The sequence below is a fragment of the Bos mutus genome, chromosome X, assembly GCF_027580195.1.
Source record: "Bos mutus isolate GX-2022 chromosome X, NWIPB_WYAK_1.1, whole genome shotgun sequence".
Taxonomy (NCBI): domain Eukaryota; kingdom Metazoa; phylum Chordata; class Mammalia; order Artiodactyla; family Bovidae; genus Bos; species Bos mutus.
This window is the reverse complement of record NC_091646.1, coordinates 9,732,653-9,750,387: the sequence shown is the minus strand read 5'-3', so window position 1 is coordinate 9,750,387 and position 17,735 is coordinate 9,732,653. Positions and strand designations below refer to the sequence as shown.

Below are 17,735 nucleotides of genomic sequence, written 5' to 3'. Positions count from 1 at the left end.
GAATGCGAGAGCTTCTCTCTGATGGGCAGGGAGCTCCTTGTGCTTGGCCCCACCTTGGTGAGAATGACCTGGGTGCCTGGGTGGTTTGTGCTTATGCAGTGTCTACTGGAGCGGATGGTGCCCCTGGGAAATGCCCCTCCCCCGGAATGCCCTGGGTTGCTCTTGATATGTCGTGGCTGCTATTGTCATGCTTGCTGGACTTCCCCTGGGCTAGTACTGTCACCCATCAGTCAGTTCATTTCATGAATAGACACAAAGAATACCTGTTTTTTCTGGGAGAGCCCCCTGGGGCTGTGATCTACAGCAAGAGCCCCCAACTGAGGCCAGGTATAGACCTGGAACCCTGTATTTGCTCAAAAACTGCTTTAAGACATCTGCCAGTGTTATTTGCCACAGAAGTCTGTCAAGATCCAGGCAGGACTCAAATTGTTGGAAAGGATATCAAGGGTCCAGAGCAAAACTTTAGGTGTGCATACGTTTGAGTGTTCAGTCGCTCAGTCATGTCCAACTCTTTTCGACCCTGGGAATGTAACCCCCTGGGGCTCCTCTGTCCATGGGAATTCCCAGGCAAGAATACTGGAGTGAGCTGCCATTTCTTCCTCCAGGGTATCTCCCCACTCAGGGATAGAACTTGCATCTCCCACATTGCAGGCAGATTATTTAACACTGAGCCTCCAGGGAAGCCATGAGGAAACACAGGGACTTCTCAGAGGAGTAAAACTTTCACTGAGAATCCTTAACCCAGGGATAGCACCTGCCCAATCTGTGATGCCCTGGGCAAGATCAGCTTGGGAACAGGGTGGTCTGTGTCCACACAGAGGCTGCTGCAGAAGATGCTGGATCCTGGAAATGACCCCCAGATAAGTCAGTGGGGACGGGGGGCAGTTTGCACCTCCTAGCAGCCAAAGGCCTGAGGTTCTTATGTACCCAGAGCAAGAACCCAACCACACCTAGCAGTCATATCCAGTGAGGGGCATGACAAGTACATGCTTTGAGAGCTGTCATGTATCCATCCTGGACTGCCCCCTGGAGCTGTGGTCCCGGCCTTGGCCCCAGAGCACAGATGTCCTCATGGAGGTCGGGGCGGCAGCTCACCTGCAGGGGCATCTGTGCCCCTCTCCATCTCCCGGCCAGCCCCGGGCAGGTCTGATGGGATCTACAGGGGCTTACTGCTTCCACCTCTCTGGGGCGGCCAACCCTCTTTGTAGTCTGTACCCCCGGGACCCCACAGTCTCCTGCCTGGCTCCTTTCTGAATCCTCATTGGAGTCTGGGGCCTCTGGTGCCTGGGAGAGTGTCCTGGGGACCAACCCTGCCAACTGCTAGAGCCTATCCTCTGCTCAAACAGCCGGAATGGGGACACCAAAGTCCTAGCTGGATGCACAGGTGGCTGACCAGGCACCCCTCTGCATCTTACACTCAGGCTCAAAAGCCAGGACCTCACAGTCACATTCACAAGACCCTGAGTTTACTCCAACACGTGGGATTCCACAGGGAATGGTCTGATATACCTCAGGATCTTAGAGATGTGCCCCACACTTCCATGGCAATGAATACTACTGACCCACCACCAGGACACTCACCCACAGGCTGCATCAAGTCCTGACGGCTCCACCTGAAGCACTGTGGAAGGGGATGCCGCCCTGGGACTTCCAGATAAAGATACACACATGAGGTCATCAGGACCAGGGCCTAAGCTGCTCTCAGGGGGGCAGGCAGGACAAATCCCAAGCCCAGGTTCTGGGGGAGAGGGGGTGCTATGGGCAGCAGGGGTGGATGGCCTCGGGGCTGGGCCCCACAAGGAGGATGCCCCCAACCCCAACAGGGAACTTTGGGAGCTAGCTGCTGTCCTCCTGATGGAGACTGAGCACAGCCCCGAGGGGGCTGACAGCGTGGTTCAGGGTGGGCAGCAGGGGTGTGTGTCTGCGTGAGGGGTGAGAGGAATTCCTGAAGCCAGCTCCCTGTGGGGCAGCCTCTGTCAAGGGTCAGAGGTGCAGGACTTTAGTCTCTGGGAGAGGAACCACACTCGGAGCGGTCTGTGTCTGTGTGTTGTCCTGACTTGAGGATCAACCCCAGGCGCCTGTGTCCCTTAAAAACAAATGGTCGTGACAAAATTGCTTCTGCTCAAAATTCACTGGTCACAGGTCATCACATGACCCTTCCTAAGTGAAGAGGCCTGGCAGGGTCGTGTCCCCATGTGTGCAGGGAGAGAGGAAGACAAGAGGTGGCCGAGCACCTGACATCTCTCCAATTGCACACTGCCTAGCAGATGCTCAACAAAGAGCAGCAGTTAAAAATCTCCTTTGTTTTGGGGAGGAGAGTCTGAGCAGGTCACATGGGTCTTAAAATTCTCCACCTTTTCCAAGTGTCCACTGACTATCTGGCAGCTGCCATATACGTGGCCAGAATCACATCTCCTGTGCCTGTTGTTCTCTGGCACTCAGCACGGAGAGCTGCCCCTCAGCCCCCTGCACCCATTCGCAGCCCCCACTGCAGTGACCTTACCACCTCCTTAGGCCCGGAAGTCGCTCCTGCCTTTTGATGCCAGGCACAACCTTAACCTGTGTCTCAGAACCCACACTTCTGAACCTGCCTGAACCCGGGAACGCTGGTGGATGTTGCATCTTTCCTGGCTAGTACTTATTTCTAGTGTTATTTGGATCTCAGACTCTGTCCCTCTCTCCTCTGAAAATTGTTTTCTTTTTAAGACACCTCAGAGAAGTGGCAGCTCAATAGGAAATGGAATAGAAAACCACTCAAAATTGCTGTTCTGTGTGTTTTCCTCCCCGGGGATATATTATTCAATTTGGGTGTTTGTGAGGGTTTGAGGATGGGGAGCAGTATCTTTCCCAGCTGGGCACAGCTCACTCAAAGATCCCAGGATTCTAGTCACGCAGCAGGTCCTGTCCACTTTTGCAGCTTCTCTTCACTCATTTCATCCAAATGAAATCTAGACCATGCTCACAAGTGAAAATAATAAAGTCCAGATGACCAAATAAACTGTCATTTCAATGTACTTGGTAATCAGCTTCCCAGGGCAGACAGAAGAGGGAATACTGGGCCATACATAAAAGAGCAAGATTTATATTTCTCTAGGAAACCTAGCAGATGGTGGGTAGAAAACACCTATTTCATCCCTGTGGTCAACAGCTATGCAACAATAGCCAGGACCCCTTACTTCCTGCCCTAGAAAGAGATCTCCCTGGGGTTTATCCAAGAAGCAAAAGGACACCTCACAACAATGATCCATTTCAGAGATTCCCCTCACCCCCAACACAAACCTCATGTGACTGTGGCTTCTAGATCATCGCTCAAAGTGTGGGGGTGTCCTGTTTCTCCTCGTGTCCCCACTGCTAACACAGCCTTTCATGGAGCAGAGGCTCCATAAAGGTCTTCGGAATAAATGAGCTAGTGAGCAGGGGACTCAGATTGTCTGATACTTTCTTTAATAGCCCAGTAAAATTCAATAAACAGAGATAATTTAGTTACTGTGAATGACAGACAAGAAGGACAGAAGCATGAATTCACTACTATTACTTTTATTATATAATTCTCCATTCAATATTATTTCTAAATAAGTTCGCATTTTCAAAACAATTCTAATTCCTATTCCATTGTATCCTGTTCAGGACTGCAAAACACAATGAAAGTGTTCCCAATCTTAAATCCCAATTTTAAAAAACAGCAAAACTCTTGTTCGTGAACTGGGTAACCATAAACACACTGGGATCAACATCATTCACAAAGCTAAGACACTGAACTGTATTTACCCTTCTATGAAATCAAAGTCTGAAAAATTTCTAAAGAAAACAGAGATGAATCTCCATGTCACTGTAGACAACAGGAACCCAAAATTGCTACACACCAGTTCCCCCAACTGGCCCAGGTCCTCATTTCTGAGAAGCTGACTGATCCCTCTTCAATAACAGAGAGAAGGATCAGACTGGCTGCTGCTCTGGCTCAGGCTGCCGAGTCCTCCTCCCTCGCAGCCTCTGCAGAAGGGAGTGGGAAGGACCTAAAAGCCCTTTGGTTGACCCTGAGAAGAAACACCATGACTTGCCACTTGCTGGTCTCCGCATAGGCCCGGGAACCCCATAGGAACTCATTGTGGGCAGAGTGGCTGTCAGGCACCTTCCGGTACTCCAGGATCCCCTCCTGCACCCACACTTGGGTCAGCAGCTCCCTGGACTCGCCAAAGATGCAGTGCTCACTCCCAACACACAGCCCTATCCTGCTGAGTGCTCCCCAGAATGCTTCCTCAGGGGCCCAGTCTCCATTCCGCACATTCAGGCTGAGGACCAGCACCAGGAGGCTGGCCTTGGGCAGGCCCTGCCCACTGCTCAGCATCTCATCACAGGTGAGGCCCAGGGTGGAGACCATGAAGTAGATGTACTCCCTGGCGTCTACTTCTCTCACCTCCACACCAAAGACCAGCTGCAGGCACTCTGAGACTTGGCTGAAGACCACCGGGAAGTGCTCCTGGTTATCCCTGATGACTTTATTCAACATTTCTGCCTGGGAGGTCAGCTTCTTGGCTCAATACTTGAGGAGCAGGAACTTCATCAGATTAGCCATCATCTCATTCAGAGCTTCCTGGGGCAAGGCCTCCCCAGGGGAGGAGGAGGATGCTGGGGTGTAGGAGGCCAAGTCAGATTGGGCCTCCCCCCGCTCAGCCCCCAAGAGCTATGCCTCCACCTAGCCCTGAGCCTTGCCTGGGTCCTGAAGGTCTTTCTTGGGCTTGCTCAGCTCACTCATCTTGACCACGAGCATGATTCCTGGGGTTGAACAAGACACGGAAGTGAGGCAGGGGTACAGATGGAGACCACCCACCTCAGGGTGAGAGGGGGTGTGAGCAGCCTCGGCTGAGAAATGCATGAGATACCCCCAAGGTACCCCCTCCATTTCTCTCACAGGAGCTCCAGGAACCAGGAGGCGAAAGCAGAGGTCTGAGGTCCATGGCCTAAGGTCAGAGAGCAGAGGAGGTCCAGGCAGTACCAGGAGTCAAGGTGAGGAGTGCGCCCTAAGTGTGCACCAGGGACTTCCCAACCCAGAACAGAAGGGACCCCACAAGGGCCTAATCCCCCCGATTAAGTCAGCCCCGGAAATCTCAGGCTGTGCTTACTGCACCCTGGAGAGCCACCTCACTCCCTCCTTTAGGTAGCCAGGGGACTAACTGCCCTGTAGGCACACTCCTATGAGGTATGAGAGCACCCCTCAAGAGGAGACCTGTAAGGGGCCTGTGTCAGACCACACAGGGTGCAGTTCTCAGTCAAGGCCATTCACAGTCCCTCTCTCCCTCAGCCAGGCCAGTTGTCCCCATCTGTTCCCCTGCCTCACTTCTGTGGTTTGATCCCAGGCATCGTGCTCATGGTCGAGATGAGTGAGATGAGCAAGCCCGAGGAAGACCTTCAGGATCCAGGTGAGGCCCAGGGCCCAGTAGGGGTGCAGCTTTTGGGGGCTGAGGCAGGAGAGGCTGCATCCCCCTCAGCCTTGTCCCCTCAGTCTCCTTCTCTGCCCTTGTGGAAGCCTTGCCCCAGGAAGCTCTTAATGAGATGGTGGCAGGAAACTGGTGAAGTTCCTGTTCCTCAAGTATCAAGCCAAGGAGCTGACCTCCCAGGCGGAAATGCTGAAGAAGGTCCTCAGGGATAACCAGGAGCACTTCTTGGAGGTCTTCAGCCAAGCCTCCGAGAGCCTGCAGCTGGTCTGTGGTGTGGAGGTGAAGGAGGTAGACCCCAGGGAGCACACCTACATCATGGTCCCCACCCTGGGCCTCACCTGCGATGCAATGCAGAGCGGTGGGCAGGGCCTGCCTAAGGCTGGCCTCCTCATCCTGATCATGTGGAATGGAGACTGGGCCCCTGAGGAAGTGTTCTGGGGAGCACTCAGCAAGATAGGGCTGTGTGTTGGGAGTGAGCACTGCGTCTTTGGGGAGCCCAGGGAGCTGCTGACCCAAGTGTGGGTGCAGGAGGGGTACCTGGAGTACCGGAAGGTGCCTGACAGCCACCCTGCCCACTACAAGTTCCTGTGGGGTCCCCAGGACTATGCAGAGACCAGCAAGTGGCATTTCTGCTCAGAGTCAAACAAAGGGTTTTGAGGGCCTTCCCACCATTGTCTGTAGAGGCTGCGAGGGAGGAGGACTTGGCAGCCTGAACCAGAGCAGCAGCTAGTCTGATCTTTTCCTCTGTGATTGAAGAGGGAGCAGTCAGCCTTCTCAGAAGTGAGGACCCAGGCCAATTGGGGAAACCAGTGTATAGCAATTTTGGGTTCCTCTTCTCTATGATGACATGGAGATTCATCTCTGTTTTCCTTAGAAAATTTTAAAGCTTTCATTGTTGTCACAGAAGGCTAAATAAACTTCAGTGTCTTAGCTTTGTGAGTGATGTTGATCACAGTGTGCTTGTACTTACCCAGTTCAAGAACAAGAGTTTTGCTGTTTTGTAAAAGAGATTGGAAACTCTTCCATTGTGTTTTGTGGTCCTGAACACGATGCAATGGAATTGGAATTAGAACTGTTTTGGAAACATGAGCTTACTTAGCAGTAATATTGATGGGTAAGAATTAGATGATAAAAGTAATCATAGTGAATCCCTGCTTCTGTCCTTCTTGTGAGTCATTTTCAAAAACTAAATTGTCTCTGTTTTTTTGGGTTTGCTTGGGTTATTTAAGGAAGTAGCAGATAATTAATTAAGCCCCCTGCTCACTGGCTCATGTATTCTGAAAACCTTTACGGAGCCTCTGCTCTGTGGAAGACCCTGTGTTAGCAGTGGGGACACTAGGAGAAGCAGGACACCCCACACCTTGAGTGATGGTCTAGGAGCCACAGTCACACAAGGAAAGTGGAGAGACATGTTCCCTAAGTCACACTGAACAAGGCAACACAGGGCAGGGTGGTGGGGCTTCAGGAGGAGCACTGGAGTGCCAGTGCCTGAGCCAGGGCAGTTTGGGGCTTTGAGAAGCTGGGTTCCTTCTGTGGGAGGTGATTGTGATGAGGCTGGGTGGTGGCAGCCCTCAGACTTGCAGACAGTGTGTCTGGGGGGTGATGGGAAATTCTGAAATGGATCATTGCTGTGAGGTATCCAACCAGGCTGCCGTCTATGGGGTCGCACAGAGTCGGACACGACTGAAGTGACTTAGCAGCAGCAGCAGCAAAGCCCAGAGAGATCTCTTTCTTGGACAGGAAAGAAGGAGTCCTGGCTCTTGTTGCATTGCTGTTGATCACAGGGGCAAAGGAGGTGTTTTCATACCCCATATCTGCTAGGAATCCTGCAGAATTCCTTCGCACTCCCTTGAAGTGGTGCCCAAGAAATCCATGGAAGTACCCTCTTTTTCCTGGTCCATGAGATCTGGAACCCAAGGTGTTAATTAGCTTTAAATTATCTTGATTGTAACTGGCCATCATAATCAAGGACTCGACCTTCGCTGGGGTTGCCATGAAGGAAAATAATGGTTTGGATGGAAGACCAGCTGAGGCAGAGGCAAAGAGTGGTTCTTAATTCTATTTCCTACAGCAGCTTGGGTCCTGCTGGAACAGTCCTCCACTCCCAAATTTAACAGGCCCTCTAACTGGAAATGGGGCTTATTGGGTAGCTCAAATAATGAAGACTCTGCTTACATTGTGGGAGTCCTGGGTTCGATTCCTGGGTCAGGAAGTTCACCTGGAGAAGGGCATGGCAACCCACTCCAGTATTCCTGCCTGGAGAATTCCAAGGACAGAGGAGACTGGCAGGCCACAGTCCATGGAGTTGCAAAGAGTTGGACACAACTGAGCAACAAATACTATGGTCCACCATGGTCTAAGGAAAAAAGTTTCTTAGTTTTATTTATGAAATATCCTGTTTGGTTGATTAGCTTTTCCACATCCTATTGAGGGTCATATTCTCTGACATGTCTGGATCACAAAGCAGCCAACCCCATCCCTCATTGGAGAGTGGAATAGTGTCTGGGGGCAACAATGTGAGAGATTCCTGCCCTGCCGTCACAGTGCAAATAGCTGCCAGGCCCTGCGAGCTCTGTCCCATCATGCAGCCCAACACACGGGGCTCTTCACACCCACTTGCCTCCCAGATGAAGAACTGAGGCCATGGGCCTTGGGCATCTTTGCAGAACCACATGCTAGTGAGGGCTGGGGTGGGCTCTGAGCCCTGGTCTCAATTCCTCTGGAGCCCCCGCCCTTCCCACCCACCCCAGTTCACGGCCCGACCTTCTGACTTCTCCTGCCTTCCTCTTCTTAGTGCTATACGGTGCCTCTGAGGTGACAAAAGCTGGCCCAGGGAAGGAAGTGGACAAGGAGAATCAGAAGCACTGTGGGGCTGCTCTGTGTTTTGCTGAGAACTGGCTCTGCTGGGGCCTGTGTCTCTGTCCAGTCCCAGCGCCTCCCACGTGAGGGTGGTGCCCTGTCCCTGCTGCTGCCATGGGGCCTCCTGCCCAACTGAACCTGCCAGGCTGACCAGCTCCTCACTGAGCGGGAGGGAGGAGGGCCTGACTGTATGGTCCCAGTGCCCACTGGGATAAGGCCCCTACAGGAGCCTCCTTCAATATGGGAGGGAAGGTAACACAGGCAGAACCCCGAGGCTCCAGGTCTCCCCAGCTGCATTGAGTGTAGGGGGCAGCTGGAGGGCCTCTGGGCTGGGAACACTGGGGCGGGGACGCCAAGTGCAGGGGCAGGAGAGCGAGGTTGAGAAAGGCAGGTATTGAACGTCATGAGAGCTTGTGTGTGCACAGTGCAAGTGTCCTGAGCCAGAGCTGACAAAGACTCCTTGGTGCCACGCAAACCCAGTGCCAGGGCCCGGGTGGTGCCTGGAGGAGGGGGGCCAGAAAAGGCAGCTCCCTCAGGACCCAGGGGGCAAGGAGGGACCCCGAATGGGGAGAGGATGGGAGCAGGAAAGGCCACCTAGCCAGGCTACCACAGGTACCACAGTCTTTGGTCCCCTTCGGAGGAGCCACCAGGGGCCCCCACCAACGATCATAGCCTCCAGGTTCATGTCCCAGTCAGATGAACTGACCTGAAGGAATGCTCTGTCAACCTGTTTAGGAGCACAAAGGCAAGGGAGCAAGCACAGGTCAAGGCCTGCGAGCTCCATTCTAGCCGCCAGACCTCAGACTGAAAGGCCCCTGGGAGAGCCTTTTCCACACCCTCTTAGCTCTCCCCTTTCAGACACTAGGCTGTGCCCCTCACACAGGGCAAAGACCCTGCTGAGTGGCAAAATTAGGGGGACACTCTCCCTAGGGGTACAGTGTTCTAGGGTCCTCACACATGGGCCTTTCTAAGGTGCCAGTCTGTCCCCTATATGGTGATGTTGAAGAACAGTGGCCCCCAAGGTCAGAGAACATGCATCTCCAAACCCACTGCCCTATTGCCCATGTGTGGTGAAGACAGGTGACTTTCACTGGGGCTTCGTCCAGTCCCACACCCCAACTCTCATCCATTTTCAAATACAGGGAAACGGGGACTTCCTTTGGTCACATCTAGCTCAACAAGTTAGACATGTCCCTGGGAGTGAGTGTGTGTAAAGGAGGCCCCCTGAAAAGCACGTAACCTGTGAGCCAACTAAATCATTCTATGTACCTGCCATCTGAGTAAGGGAGAGCTTGTCCACAGTGGTGGTGGGGACAGGGGCAGGGGCAGAGAAGAGGACCAGTGAAATGCTTGTTTTCAACAGAACAACCTGTACCTTGAGCCCCCAATCAAGTCCTTCAAAGGGCAGGTACCCACGGAGACCCAAGTTGGACATGGCAGGCCAGGAACAGGGGTAGCAGAAGCCCATCCAACCCATTGACAAAAGGAAACAGGAATTTTGAGGTAGCCTCAGGGAGGCTGAATCCAAGGCTCTGGGAGGGGGACGAGAAAAGCACACACACACAGGTGTTCCCAAGTGAGCACTCTAGGGCCACGAGAGTGGTCTTTATGGGAAGAAATGGAAACTGAAGACAGCAGCCTGTGATCTCCAGCAGGATGACGTATGGTGTGGGCAGAGCTCGGTGAGGCTGCAAGCTCAGCAGAGCACCTGGCTGCGCCCTCCCATACTGTGTCATGAGTAGTCTGTGTCTCAGGTGTTTGGGGAACAGTCAAGTGGAATGTGAGGTTGCTCCCACTGTGCTCGAGCACAGCCATACTCTGGGGAGAGCTCAACCTGGGGGGCAGCGGAGCAGGACAACAGGACTCTGACTTTTGGGCCATCTCAGAGGGACCTAGCAACCGGCAGCACCAGCCAGAAGAGACCAAGCCAGAAGAGGGGCAAGGCTGGGGCCGAGGGTGGAGACGTGGGACCACCAACTCAGGCTAGGCCAAAACAGCCCGTTACAGACCCCATTTTCTGGGAGGGGCACTTGCCAGGGGCCCATCGGACCCCTGGGGTCTCTCTCCGTGGCAGCCAAGCCAGGACTCGCCAGGATCTGGCCCTTCAGCAGAAGCCTGCCCATTGGTAGGGAGGGAGTGGAGCCAGGGGCACGTTTGTCAACCCATCCAGGGCCTGGCTCCCTGAAACAAGGGGCCTGGCCACAGATGGGAGCCTTTGCAGGCAATCTGAAATGTACTTTTCTGTACTTTCAGACAAGAGACAAGCTGGGGATCACATCTCTGTCCCCATCCCCCACTCCCCCACACTGGGCCAGGGCTGCCTCTCCACATCACCTCTGTGACATCATGAAACAATTAAGGGAGCTGACCACTTAATTGGCTGCCTGGCCCAAGACACAGATTCTAGAATCTCCAGAGATTATTTATGGGGCACCCCGACCGTGGTCTGAGGCCCTTCTGCCCTGAGCATTCACTGCTTGGGTGGAGAATGCTCCTGAGCTAGACTGGCTCCATGGTTAGTGAGAGTTCCCATGAGGCACGTGCAGCCCTGCTGGCCCCATCAACTGATGGGGAGCCTGCAGCAGGGGATCCCTGTGATTCCTCCCCAGATCCAAACGTGGATTCAAAGGAGGCTCTGGAGAAGCAGGGTGACCAACCCGAGAGCCCCAATCCAGGCCTCCATGACAATCTGCCCCCACAGGGCCAGAACCCAGAAATGGCCAATGAGGAAGAGAACAACGCTGTCCTAGGGCTTTCCCAGGAAGCTCTAGAGGATCATGGAGGATGTGGCCTTCACCTCTGTGCACTGGAACAACGAGGGAGACATGGTGGTCATCAAGGCAGATCTCTTCCAGATGGAGGTCCTCCAGCACAGAGGCACAGACAGAATCTTCGAGACAAACAGTGTGAAGAGTTTCATCCATGAACTGAACCTCTATGGGTTCAGTAAAATCTGCCCTCCGGGTTGCTCTGCAGGGAAGAAGAGGATGATGGTAACGTAGAAAGCCATTCCAGGGAGAGTAGGCTAGGCAAGCCAAGTGCTGGATGGGTTTCATTTTCCAGGAGAACATTTTTCTTGTGAGAGGGTGGCTAATGAAAGAGGAGAAAGCAGGGCCTGTCGGGTTCCATGAACCCCCTTAGACAGGACCTTCAGGGGCCACTTAATGTCATGGAGGTCCAGTAACACCTCAAGTGAGGAGCTACATGCTAGGGCCTCATAACATGCCAGGAATGAAGAGACCTTATCTCTATACTTAGGCAAGGCCAGGACAGTGGTGGGGAGGAGAGTGGGGAGCAAGGGCTCCTCTCCCCCACCATGGCGAAAATGATTCATTTCCTTTCAGATCTATCGCACTCCAATTTTCAGAGAGACAAGCCTGTCCTCCTGCAGAACATCCAGAGGAAAGATGACTCCAGAACAACTGCTCAGCCCACCACTGGTTCAATAGTGACCCCAAAGAGAAAGAAGCGAGCAGTGGCAACCAGACACTCTCCTCAACTCCACCACAACCAGTGCGCCCAAGAGGCGGGCAAGAAAGTCCAGAAGAGAAGCCCAGCCGCTCACAGAACCCCAGCTCTCACCTTTGGTCTACCGGCAGCGTAGCCCGGTGGGCCGGGGGAAACCACCTCCCCAGTGAGCAGGGCGCCCCAGTGGAGAGGGTACATCCAGCAATGCCATGTCTGTACACCCAGCTACAGCTGGAAGGGACAGCCCAGGGGAACTGCCTGAGAGCCCCCCAGAGTACCCAGGTTATGAATCAGTGATGGCTTTGTACAACACCTGTTACTCCATCCTGACAGCAGCCCTTTCCGTCATGGCCCCAAACAAGGCCCCTGAGGTGGAGGAGGAGCAGAGAGAGTCCTCAGATTATGTGTGTCCTCTGTGAGCAGGTCAAGGACAAGCCCAATCCCTGAGCCCCCAGATTCCTAGGGAGACTCAAGAGCACTATCTTGTAATCAAAAATTGATTTCTGGCTCTAATAAAGTAAAGCAAAACTCCACCGGACTAAATAAAGCATCGAACAAGAACTGCAAGTCTGTGTTCTTTCTATCTGTCCATGCTACTCACACACGGCACTGGGTGAGCCAGATGAAGCTGGAAGCCCACAGCCCAGGCAGGCTTCGGTCTGGTCCCTGTGGTCCTTTTTCACCTGAAGCAGCATTTCACACGCCCGGCCAAGGATCTGGTTCATAAGCCAAGCATTAAGGCGAGCCCAGGATGGGCTGGTCCCTGGGCCTTGCCTGCCACTCAACAGACAGCTCAGCTGGGCTCCTGATCTTGAGGGTGTCACCTCCCATGAATCATTCACCCTAAAGCAAAAAGGGCTCCTTATGGGTCCCCAAATGATGCCACAAGTTTCTGATCAGCAGCTGAGTGTCTCCAGCTCCTGATCCAGGGGCCTCCCCAAGAGGTTCACCGGAAAACACAGTCACGCCACTGCCAAAGGCCTTGAAAACACATGACCCCAAACCCAAAGACAGGTACAAAGTTTCCACAAGGTGAACACCAGCCCTTGTCGCTCTGCCCTCACAACTGTATTTAGGAGCCTGTCTTTGGACGTGCGGCCACCAGGCACCATGTCCAACACACATGCTTTGTGAGCCAAGGGACACTTTACAGCAGGACAAGGGCCGCCTGCAAGGACAGACTGCTGCCTGTTTCTGGGCCTGCGGGCCTCTCTGCCTGCCGATGCTCAGCCCAGCCCCCGGGCTCCCCCATCACCCTCTGGACACTGTTCCAAAACAGGGAGTTTGGACCAGAACACAGAGGGAAAAACGCTAACCGGTTTCCTAACAACACATTTTTCTCAAGCACCCAGACCCAGCAGGGCCAAAACGAGTGGCGATGCCATCTTTTCATAAAGGTCAAAGTCCTAGAGACTCTCACTGAGTCCAGAGCAGCACTGCATGAGGGGAGTCCCCGCCCCTGGCCTCACACCAAGTGGCCAGCCCACCCCAGGGCAGGACCGATTCAGACCCAACCAGATGGACATGCCTAGGGCGTGGCGGTGACTGGGCGGTGTCACCATGAGCTGATCTCTCCGTCACCTTACTCTGGAGTGCTCATTCTGGCAGGCCTCCCGCCCAAAGGGGATCAGTGCTTGAGGGTATCTACCTGGAAGATGTCTTTCCCGGCCCTCCCCGGGACAGGCTGCAGCAGCCAGCGGGGGTCGGCGAGCACAGTCAGGTACTTCTGTTGCAGGTTGGGTAGCAGGGCTTGATTCTCCAGCTCCTCCACCTCAATGGGTCCTAGGTTTTATGGGCACAGCAAAGTGTCCCCAGCGTCCATAAGACCTGTGTGCAAAGACAGGACACAGAAGGAGAGCAAGGTGATTCAAAGTCATTCCTGCTAGAGACTAAGACCGTATCACAGAGGGGACCCGAGGCGAACTGGGTCCTCTGTCTGAGCCTTTCAGATGGGCTCACCTCAGCAAAGGGAATTTGGGACGAGGCCAACCGAGGGAGGGAGCGAAATGAAAGGGAGAGGCCTGGTGCTCCACGAACCCACCAGGCCACGGGCAGCTCTCACTCTGCCCACTGCAGGCTGCAGGGACAGAGTAGGAGGGCCCCAGTGGGGAGCCTGTGGGCATCAGGTCCCCAAGTGACTCACCAGCAGAGACGTGCTGCTGTGGGGCCTCACCCCTGGGGAGTCAGGGGACTTGCTCAGGCCCGGCTGCAGGCAACAGGGGTGTGCAACCCAGGCTGGGTGCTGTGCGGCCTTCATGCTCTCTGCTGGGCACACACACACACACACACGGACACACACACACATCCACAGACAAGTGCCACATGCAGACCTGGACCCACCTTTGCCTCAGAGCATAACCGGGACTGAGGCCCAGAGTGTGGTCAGGCACCTTGGCTGCCATCTCCCAGCCCAGGGACCCTCGCTGTCCCAAGCCACGGCTGACAAAGACTCCTCAGCTCCTGGGTCCCATCTCTGCCCATGCTCTGTAGATCCCACATCTGAGTCAAGGGCTGCTGAGGGCAGACCCATGCTAACCTGTCTGGCCTTGGCCCTGGGGCCACCCTGGACCTCAGATGGCCCTGCCAGGAGTCTTCCCCTTGCCTTTGGGAGCCACCTTCCTCTCAGCTCTTCGTGCACCATGGCCTCCACTGTCAGCAGATGCCCTGGCCCCTGCCCAGAGCTAGAGAAAGAACAGAGGAGAGCAGAAACTACTGGGACGGGCACTCTCTGTGTCCTTGCCAGGGCCTGGGACAGCACCACACAGGGATCACAGAATTCAAACCTCAAATAACCTGCTAGGTTACTGTCACTCTGTTCTGCAACTGAGGAAGTGCTAAGAGATAGAGAGATAACCCATGAAGCAGAGGAGCTGACCACACACACCTCCATTCTCACTTCTTTCCTTGTACCTGGAGGGGGGGTGATCCCTGTTCACTGGAGGAGGGTGAAGGCAGAAGATCAGAGCAGCAGGCTTGAACCTCAGCACGGTCTTAGCACCTGCAAGGGAGCCTCTGTTTCCACATCTATGTGAGGATGGGGACAAGGTCCCAGAGGAACCCATCCTAGGGCCTCCTGGGCCTTTCCTTCCCCACACACAGCAGAGCCACAGTTTTCACAGGCCCACGAGGCCCCAGGTGATCTGGCTCCTGCCCTGGAGGCCTGCTCTCCTCGCCCTTGGATTCACCCCTAGTAGCCATTAAGGCCATCCTTCCATCATTGGAACATTCCAGTGTGTTCCTACCTCAGAACCTTTGTAGGGTATGAGGAGTCACATTGTGTCCCCTCAAGTTCAGGTGCTGGAGCCTCAATCCCGAGTACCTCGGTGTGACCTTACAGACAAAGGAAAGGTCTTCACAGAGCTGATGGAGGTCAAGTGAGCTCATTAGGATGGACCCTCCTCTAACAGGACAGCTGTCCCCATACAAAGGACACATTTAGAGACAGACAGGCACACAGGAGAATTGGGGTGAAGAGGAAGGCCGAGATCTCCAAGCCCAGACACGATCACCATAGCCAACAATGCCCCGGAAGTGATGGGGGAGAGATGGGACAGACTCTCTCCACAGCCCTCATGAGCACCAACATCAGCCGACACCTCGACCTCGGCTGCCGGCCTCCTGAACCAATACAGTTGTAGTGTGAGCCACCCAATGCAATCCTGACGTGACTGCTGGCAAATGAAGACAGAAGGTCAGCCCTGTCTGTACATCTCTCCGCAGGGGCAGACGGGGAGTTGGGGGATGACTTCTCCACTCCCAGCATCTCAGGCACACTCCTCCATGTCTGCACATCTTCATGTGTCTGTTTTCACCTCCCAGTGTCGGGGGTCCCACAAGTTACTGACTCTTCCTTCCTGATGGAAGGGAAGGGAAAACTCATTGTGCCAATACAACCACTTGACATGACCACACATTCACTGACTGAAGAACCACAGAGGAAGAGGCCCGGGGCACAGGGCATATACCCGAGGTGCTGACACATGCCAGCTAATGGCCTTCTGCAAAGGCTCCCCAGTGTCCACTCCCCCAACCACAGTCAAGTGTGCCATGTCCTCCGCACTGGCTTGCCCTGAACATCATTATCCCACTGAACCTTTGCCCACCTGCTGGGTGAGAAAGGGTCACTCTCTTCACTGGGTCTGTGTTAATTACCATAGAGCCTGGATGATCCCTGGGGCATGGCCATTGCTGTCTTCTACTGGGGTATGTGACTGGATCCCAGGCTTGCCCAGTTTCCACCACTCAGTGTTTCAGCCAACCCAACCCCCTTCCTCCTGGGTACCACCGAAGCTCACCTGTGGGTGGAATCCCTGAGCAAGAAATGGCTACAAGCACTCCTATGGCCTGAAGCATAGGGTGCCTGCTTGGTGGCCAGAGGAGAAAACCCTCTTCCACCTGCTTGTCTGGGCATCTTCACCTGCACGAGGACCAGAGGGACAGGGAGAAAATCACCTGTGACAAGACAGCAGTGTTGGACAACAAGCCACCATGGTCTTCTCCTCGGCAGGCGCCTGAGACCACGGGGACCCAGGAGGGCCCAACTGATGAGAAACACACGTGCATGTTCCCTCAGGGTGGGTTCTGCTCATCACAGCAGCTGGCGTGTCCTCACATGGCTGGGACAGGGACCCCACGATGCCTCAGCCCGAAGCATAGAAACCCATCCCCCAGGAGTGATGGAGATTTACAGCCCAGGAGACTCCACAAGGAACAAGAGAAAATGACTCCTCCTCTCACACTGCCACTCTGGAAGGATCCAGGGGCCACCACAGTCAGTGGGCTGCCCTCCATGGACTCGTGGTTGGGCCCCACCAGGAGGGGAACCATGGACAAGCAACTGAGCCTGCACGGTGAGGCCCAGGTTGGAGCGTATCACAGCAGCCCACCACTGGAGGGGGCGTCCAGACACCCTGCTGAGGCCCACTGAATGGGTCCAGCTATTTAGTTTGTGAGACTGAGGAGCAGGGAGGACAGTCTGGAGTGCACATTGCCATCCCATACCCATGGTGAAGGACTTCAGCAAGTGGACTCTCGTGCATTCTAGGCTCTCCCAGCTCAAGACTGACTGACAAATCCTCGGGACTGGCACCATGTCTCTTGCCCCTTGACCCCCTGTGCCCAGAAACCCTAGCCCATGGGGTCCTCCTGAAGTGGCTACAAAGTCAGAGTAAACTGGGTCTCTCACGTAGGTGTCAAGTTGACCCTAGGTCTGGCAACCTGTATCCCTCTGGTGGTCCCACCTCCCTGCGTGGGTTCACCATCGCAGAGCCCAAGGTCCCTTTGGGAGGGGCCTGGGTCATTCTGGTGTCTGTCTGCTGTGGTCCTTCCCCCGGGGACCTGCCCATCCCCGTTCCTTGGTTCCAGATCTAGAACTGGCTTTGGTGCCAAACCTGGATGAAGGACCTTGACCTTTTTACTGGGGCAGTTGCCCTTGGCTTCAGTGTCGTTTTGGACTGTACCTTGGTTGGTTGCCTATCCATCGAGCCCCCAGGAGGGCATGTTGTATTGACCACCTGTCTTCTCTGTAGGTCCAGCCTCCTGGGTGGCAGCAGCCCTTGTCTTGGCCCCTGGCTCCTGGCCACTCAGTGCAACACCACGAGCTCTGCTGCAGTCCCTGGGCAGCGGAGACGGAGGGAGGGGAGTGTCGTCTCCTCCATCACCAGCCCCGGCGAGCCCGGCCTGTGTTACACAATGACTTTGCTCTCCTTGGTGGCAAGGCAGTAGGTGACCACCTCTTCCCGTGGTTCCTGGAGGGTCATGCTGGTAGTGATTTGGGTTGTGCAGCAGATCAGGGGCGGCCAGCTCCCCTGCTTCCTGGGATGGAAGGTACCTGTGATGAACGAATCCAGTCCCATGTGCTCCCTTGTGGGTGGGGGGGCACCAACTCTTTATAGGGTGAGGGGGCAGGGGATGGGCTGCTGCCGCAGGCTTAGAAGTTCAGAGACCTCTGGGGAATCTTGGTCGTCAGGGGCC

General features: G+C 54.7%; 2 pseudogenes; one reads left to right on the top strand and one right to left on the bottom strand.

Moving 5' to 3' along the window:
• Positions 1 to 3,958: 3,958 nt before the first annotated feature.
• Positions 3,959 to 4,753, bottom strand: LOC106701460 (melanoma-associated antigen 10-like; annotated as a pseudogene).
• A 621-nt stretch (positions 4,754 to 5,374) lies between these two features.
• LOC102284566 (melanoma-associated antigen 10-like) lies at positions 5,375 to 6,148 on the top strand (annotated as a pseudogene).
• Positions 6,149 to 17,735: the final 11,587 nt, after the last annotated feature.